The sequence below is a fragment of the Phyllobates terribilis genome, unplaced genomic scaffold (assembly GCF_046119375.1).
Source record: "Phyllobates terribilis strain yellow unplaced genomic scaffold, ASM4611937v1 Scaffold_4690__1_contigs__length_58136, whole genome shotgun sequence".
Taxonomy (NCBI): domain Eukaryota; kingdom Metazoa; phylum Chordata; class Amphibia; order Anura; family Dendrobatidae; genus Phyllobates; species Phyllobates terribilis.
In genome coordinates, this window is record NW_027367439.1 from 8,335 (window position 1) to 16,668 (window position 8,334).

The following is an 8,334-nucleotide window of genomic DNA, read 5'->3' on the forward strand; positions in this document are numbered from 1 at the left end:
CCACATATTCACATATTTTCCCATAGACTATCTTTCTGGAGGGATTATCTAATCTCATAACCTCTTATCCCATTTTTCAAGATGACTCTTTCTTGTAATTTGTTTTCCCTCAATTCTATGAATAACTAAGTCCCTATTGTGTTCCCCTTGACGTTCCAACCTTGGTTTTGGTCATTGTGGTAAGGTTCTTACTTCTCTTGTTCTAATGTGTTTATGAAATTGTTCTTTGATCTCTTGTGCTTAAATTTGTGATTGATTGATATTGATTTTTCTAGAGTCATGTTCTAGATCTATTGATGTTTTTCATACTTCTAGGTTTAGATAATTCTATTTGAAAAAATTTCACCTTTGGTAGCAAACTCTATTTGCATGAACTATTTATGATTGTTATAGGGTAGAGACGTTAAATTCATGTCAACTACCGGCTATTTGTCAATGGTATTGTATGAACCTACACATCTTTTAGCTTTATGCAATTGTGTTATTAAATCTAAGTATTTTCTTGGTTGTAGCATGATTAGGGTTTCTAGGACTATTTGGACAAGTTACTATCTATAAACAAAGAGTAGGACAATCCATTCAAACTTTATTAGAACATTTGCTTTTATGAATCTAGGACCCACCGACCATGCCAATTTCTAGAATGGATAGGTGAACCTTTTAAATCATTTGATCTTCTTCACTTGTTGTTTGATTTCGTTCTCTTTGTCACAATAACGATTTCTCCCCCCCCCCCCTCCCCCCCAATTGTTACTAGAGAATCACATAGAAACTTATCAAGAAAAAGCTTGCTCCCTTGGGTTCAACCCCTACTTACCTCTATTCTCTATTGTGGAAAGTTCGGATTTCTTTGATAAGGTGAGGCGACTTTAGCCTTCATCAAATGTGTAGCACCAGAATCAAATAATATGCATACGGAGGTAAAATCTAGGTATATGGTACCTTGAGCAACTGGAGCATTTGGTTCATCAGCTTGCCGCACCTCATACAATCTTTGGCCTTGGATGCCTGATGCAATTGGAGCTCTTCCCTTGCTCTAAACATTTGACTGAATAACAACATTAATAGTCCTTGTAAGTCCGAGTTGAGGTCGGTTGTTGTAACTAACCGATCCTTGTTGAGACTCAACACCACCTTGCCTCTTCTTAGGACAGTATGTCTGCACATGTCCCAAGTAAAACATGTCCTTCTAGGCTTTGTGCAAACATTGCTCTTATGCCCAGGAGCTCCACAATTGTAACATTGAATTGAATACTTAATCTGATCAGAATGTTGCGTTGATATTGACTGAGATGGCTCAATCCTGGATTTGCCTGCTTTGGAAAAGTTAGATGGTGGTGCCAGACATTTGAACCCGCTGTAGTGCTGGTTACCGGCACTCTGGTGTTGTTCGTTTCTAGCCTTCTTTGCATTCTCCATGGGTAACTCCATTTTGATTGTTGCATCAATGTACTCCTCAAGAGTGGATCAACCATGGCGCAACATCATAGGCTGTAATTGTGAATTCATCCAATCATGGAAGTGCTAGATTTTATCTTCCTCTGTTGATACATAAGAATAATGGAGCAGATGATTAAATTTTTCCGCCAGCTCTTTCACCTTCAGCCCATGTTTCTTAGGGTAGAGAAACTCTATAGGCTTCTCCTCACTCAAAGCCTTTGAGAAGAAGTGGTTAGTCATCTTAGTTTTGATAATCTCCCAACTCATTTTAGGGTGATGAGCTAACCCAATGGACACCCACCATTCACTTGTCACATCCTTAAGATAGAGTAAGGCTATGTGCTCCTTCTCAGCCTCACTACAGACGATGTTCCTGAACAACCGTTCCATATACTCGAACCAGTAAGAGACCCTCATAGCTTCACCGGTTCTATCATAGGATTCAGACTTCATAGTGCTTATGGCCTTTAGTGCCCGACTATCGCTCCTTCCAGCTCTGCGCTCACAAGCATGAGGTACAGACTCCTCTGTTTCAGTGTCTATGGGAGCAAATAGTGTAATAGGTGTTGTTGGGGAACCATATGAGCGGTCAATCCAGCAACTGCTTGAGCCACTATTTGTTTGATTCTTTCGAGAGTGGTGGTATTGAGGTCAAATGGAGCAGTTGTGTTAGTGGGAAGTTAAACTTGACCTCTTTGCAGGTTATCCTGCTCTTGGTGTTCGTTCACCGGATGGTTTTGTGAACTGGCTCCCGAATCATGATCCTGAATCGCAGTGCTTTGTAATTGGATCTGAGAAGCATTGATTGGTCCAACGCGTCCACAACGAGGACGGTTTCTCTTATTCTCCATCTGGATATGGATCAAAGGAGTTAGGTTGGAATTTTGACGCACAACAACTTACAGGTCATTGTCTACCACGAGATATGAATAGGTCGAAATGTTAAAGATCATAGATCTTTAATTTCTGACAACTGGGAGAGAAGTAGAGAAGTTCTGCTAGAGTTTGGCCGTGTTTCAAAAACATAAGTGGCGAGATAAACGTTTTTCTTGTCTTCAATTTTAAATTCATTTATCAAGCTCAAATAAATTAGGCGTTTTTGCACGGAACCATCGGATATGGCCGAATTTGCGAGAAACCACCCTCTATATTGATAATTATTTCAAACCACCCAGATTTTAACTTTTTCTTACCAGAAGTCACCCCACCCCAACATCTGTTAGGCTTTCCATCCATTTCCACGAAAAGTCCATTATATCCCTAACATATCTCTAAAATTACAAAAAAAAACAGAAATCCTACCCCCATCTCATATCTCTTGATATTTTGAATTTCTTTTTCATTAAATTTTTACAGCTCACCAAAAGTAAAAATCATAAGGTGAATAGTAAAAAAATCGGGCACGACAATCCTTCTCTTCCCTTTTCTTTCTTCTCTTTCTTCTCTTTCCTTCTCCATTTTCTCTTCTCGTCGATGGTTGAATCCCAGATTATACCTGAGCTAACTACTAATCTCTCATCCTCTCTTCCTTACCTTGCGAATTCGGCTAGGTTGAGGATGAATCTTTCTTTTAATTTGTGGATTAAGTGTTGATTAGGTGAAAATCTGGTTATAGGGTTATAGGATAACGACGAATTTCTCCTCCTCTCTTCGTTTCCTTGCAAATTCATCTAATTTGGGGAATAATCTTGCTTGTTATAGGCGGATTAAGTGTTTATTAGGTTAAAATCGGGTTATAGGAATCTCTCTCCTCTCTTCCTTTCCTTGCAATTGGGTCATAGGGTTATGTTTGGGGAAAATCGGGTTTGTATTTGGGATTCTAGGGTTCATTGAAATTAGGTGTTTTTTAGACCGATTTTTTCAAAAACCGATGCTATTACAGATTCGAATTGAAGGAATTGTTGGTGTTGAATTTTTGAGGAGTGGATTCGAAGCTTCGTTTGAGGTAATTTACTCCCGATTGTTCAATAAATTTTCATTACTCCAGAATCAGGTTGTTCATAACGTGATTATATTATGTGTTTTAATTTTGTTTGCTTGTGATTTAGGATGTGAATTAGGTTGTGATCTACCTTATGATTTAGGTTGTAATTTTGTTTATGATTGTTTTGTAGATTGGGGAATTTAATACTTCCTATTAAGAATGTCATCACAATTTGGGTCATACAACTCATATAGTGAAGGGAAATGTTGGTTTGATTTGAGTGTTAGAGTTAGGACAACTCATATAACGAACAATTATGGAAGAAGGTTCAAGAGTTGCTCATAATATACAAGTAGAGTTTCAAATTGTTGTAATTTTTTTCAATGGATTGATGGTCCATATGATGCAAAAGAAGAAGCCACAATTGCTAAACCGGTGAATCAGAAAAAACTTTTAGAGGCTCAAAACTCGAAGCTTGAACATGATTTGAAGGCAAGGGACCAAGCTATTATATATTAAGATGGATAGTTCCAATAGGTTGATTATTGTGATTGTTGTGGGTATGTTAGGTCTAGCAATTATTATTAACAAGTTATTTTAGGTATGTTAGGTGATGTTTATTTTCATATGTTAGGATTCTTATCTTGATTGAAGCTACACGTTATTGTGACTCTATGTTGATGTTCCTCTATTATGAATGAATAATATTATTATGACCATGCAATGTTACATTTGGAGTGTTTTTTACCTTATAATTTTGAACTTTTTTGTTGCTACAAAGGCTGCATAACTGATTCAATATTTCTGATTCGGAAAGAGCAACAACCCAACCACTCTTGACTATTTCGGTCAAAGCATTAAAAGCTTGTATTTATTTACCTACATTCATGCACTGCTTAAAATCTTACCTTGTATTTATTTACCTACATGCAAGCATTATAAGCTGCATAACTGATTCCATAGTGTATTTTTTGACCAAACCATATCCCATTGTTGCTTTAAATAGCCAAGTCTTGTTGTTTTACTATCCCCATCATCTTACTTCCTAACTCTACAGTCGTACTCTCCTCTTCCTCATCCTCCTCGATGGCTAAAAATGTGACTGTCGTACTCTTCTCTTCTTCGTCCTCCTCTTACTGGACCACAGAATCTTCTGAAAGTGATGGTGCAGAGTGGTCCAATGTCTCTAATGCATGGCAACCAGACTTCATTTTATGTTGACAAGATGCCCAATCCTAGGGCCACCAACGAGAGAGATGAAATGGAGATACGAAACCCAGATACTACCTTCGTCATTTCTATGAAGAAAAGTTTCGTCGGGGATGATTGTCGTTTGGTATTGGAGAAATATTGTTTTCAAATTTTGTTATATAATTTTCTTTTTCTAACATATTCTAATCTATTATGCAGCCTCTCACATTTGATCATGGAGAGAAATATATTCAAGAAAGCCACCATTTGCCTATCTTATGGCAATCAAAGATTGGCTTGTGTTCGTGAAGTATAGAAACATGCAGTACAGGCGAGGGACCGGATGGAGAGACTTCGTCATTGACAATGGAGTTAAGAAGCATGACGTTGTGTTGTTCAAGAGATCGACCCCGATTGAAGGAATTGCCCACTACAAGGTGTGTATCTTCAAAGACTGAAGAAATGAAGACCGAAGAAATGAAGACTTGAAGACTAGAAGTTGAAGACTTTTAATGGCTTTCCTTATCTAAGTTGAGGTTTGTAATTGTTTTGTTGTGTTTTGTTGCAGGCTATGTTGATGTTGTCTTTAGTATGTTATAACAGTTGTTTATTATGTGTTCTTTGACAGTGTAGTACGTGTGTTATGATAGTGGTTGTTTGTGTGTTATGAATTGTGTGTTATGTATGACAGTGATTGTAGTACATGTGTTATGAACTGGGTATTATGTATGATAGTGGCGATTTGTGTGTTATGAATTGTGTTCTAGTTGCTTATCATGCATCACTCTTACGAATTGTGTTGTACTTGCTTATCATGCATCAGTGTTGAACACGTATCATTCATAAGTTTTGAACATTTACCAAGCTAACAAAGATAACAAGAAGTGAAACAACAACTTTAGAAAAACAGTGCAAATTAACATTAAGAGTTTGCCAAAAGTTACGATATACTAGGATAAAAGTTCTCCTAAGAAACATCTTCAGCTAAGATTACCATGGTTCAACACATTACTGAAACATACAAAATACCAGGCTACAAGTTTGTCAAGAGTTACGAAATACTAGGCTAAAAGTTTGCCTAAGTTACATCTTTAGTTGGTTATCACCATGCTTTCAAAATAGCATTGTTTACTTCCTTGTTCCCCTGCGCCTGATGCCCAGCTTCTTGGATGATGACTCACACTCTACCTGTGAAAGGAAGACTTGGAGTGAGTGGTGACGATTCAGTTTTGGAGAGCTCCATTGCTTCTTCATCAAGAATTGTTTGCTACACATAAAAAAACGAACCAATCATCAACCAAATCTAACAGGCCAGATATAATAGTTCAAACCAACCCATACAACACATACACTTCTGGTTCCCTTTCTTGTGATTCCCAATGTTCTCTTTAGTGATCTTATCTTCAATGGCCCACGCTTTGAACATGAAATTGGTGAAGGTGCATGTTGGACCACATTTTCAGCCTGTGACTGATGAGTTTGTATCACAGGTTCAGCATCAAATTGTGCCACCACCATTGCTTCTTGAATAATTGTTTACTTATAAACCAAAAAGAGACAATCAACAACACACATACAATTGAACAGGATTGACATGTTAAGGGAGAAAACAACAGTATATACCAATTCAATGTCTTGTTGAACCACTGATACATCAATATTGGTTGAGCCAACTTCAACATGAGATTGACGTGTAAACACCTACACATCGAAATAAATCAGTCAAGTATGCAGTTTTGTATAAAAGCGAAATATAGATACTTTTACCTTCTTTTTGGTGTACTTTCTTTTCTTTGGATTTATAGGCATAGTGCTCTCACTAGATGGCCTTCTTGTGTTAGTCTTCTATGGTGGCACTATTGTTATTGGAGGATTCTTACAAGACTTCTAAGTGTGGCCTTCCTCTCTATAGTTCCCACATTTGTTCTTCCCAAACCTCACTCTTGTGTTCTTTGGTGGCACTGTTGTTTTCTTTGCTTCTCCAGCTTCTCTCTTTCTCTTCTTCTTTGGTCTACCTTGTTGGACTACAAGGTTTGGTAGGTCTAGAGGTGGTTGCCCAGTCTTCTCCCATTGTTCCTCACCAGGCATTGGGTTAATAGACAAACCATATACCTTCATATATGTCTCCTTATGCGAGTATGAGTCAACAAAGTCTTCAACATTCAATCTCCTTTTAGTAATGCAGCATATGGCATGTGCATACGATATCCCAGTAATGTCCCACGAATTGCAACCACATGATCCGTCCTTCCAATCTACCACATATCTGGCACCACAAGAGTCAACTTCATATCTGTCACCATCACCATAACACTTACATCTATAAAGTCTCTGCGCTACATTGGCTTTGATCTTTGACATGACTTCTGGAGTTAATAGTCCTTGATGAGATTTCATCTTGTTTCTTTTTCTAATTAACATCTTCATCAACTTCCTTCTGATCCACTAACACATAGATAGAATTGGCATCTCCCTTGCCTCCAGAATGCAAGTATTGAAAGACTCACATGCATTGTTGAGCAACATATTTGACTTGGTGTAATACTTGAAGGCATGAAGAGACCATGTAGATGGATGTTGGTTCATCAATTGGGCATAAGCCTTCTCATCCATATATTTATAAGCTTCATTTCCACTTTAAACTGTGTAATGGTGGTAGCTTTAGCAGCAAGCCATACTACATCCTTAAAAGATTTTCCCGACCTTTTGATTTTGAAGTTGTTGTGCGTATGCCTTACACACACTCTTGTGTCAACCAATGGTACAACCTCATATAAAGCCTCTATCAAACCCTGGATATAACGAATATAATTTATTATGAGCAATTATAAAGGTAATAACCTGATCGAAAACATGGCCAAAATAATGACTTGACGACTACCTTTTGCCTATCTGACATAAATGTCAAAGGCTTTGATCCAATATCTCTGTACAAGATTTCTAAAAACCAAGTCCATGTCTCCTTTGTTTCCTGTTCGACAACTGCATAGGCTAGGGGGAAAATATTCTCATTTCCATATTTAGATACGGCTGTCAATACCTATTCACTGTAAGCACCTTTTAGGTGACATCCATCTAACCCCACAGTTGGCCTACAACCAATTAGAAACCCTTCCTTACATGCCTTGAAACACACATAGAATCTCTGAAATTTTAAAGGCATCTCAGGACTACACACATCCATAACCTCAAGCGTCACATACATTGAGCTTCCAGGATTCCACTTTAATATAGTTGTTGCATAGTCCCATACCTTGGCATATTGCTCAGGTTCAAATCCTTGAGTCATAAGAATTGTCCTAACTCTAGCTCTCCATGCATGATGATATGATATTTCCATACTGTATTCCCCATTCACTGTTTCTATGAAGCTTTTAATTCTCCACTATGGATCCTCCCTATAATGCTCCAGATACTTTCCAGCCAACCACAGAGTTGTGACCTTTACATTTTTATCTTGCCAAACACAGTTATGATCGGGGATAAAAGACTTCAGTTGAAAATTACCATCAGATCCCGTTTTCCTTGCACAAGCTTTAAATCCACACAAATTCTCCTTGTGCTTCAAACCGTAGTAACACTTACTCATACAGTATGCAGAAATCCTTTTCGCATCATTGTGTAAATAGTAATAATCAAATGCACATTCAATTGCATATTGTCTCAGAGACTTCCTAAAAATTTCTTTCGATCCAAATATCATACTAGACTTAAGATCAATCCTACTCCTAAAATCAACCAATTGATTAAATTTTGGGTGCCTGTATCTGACCTCATCA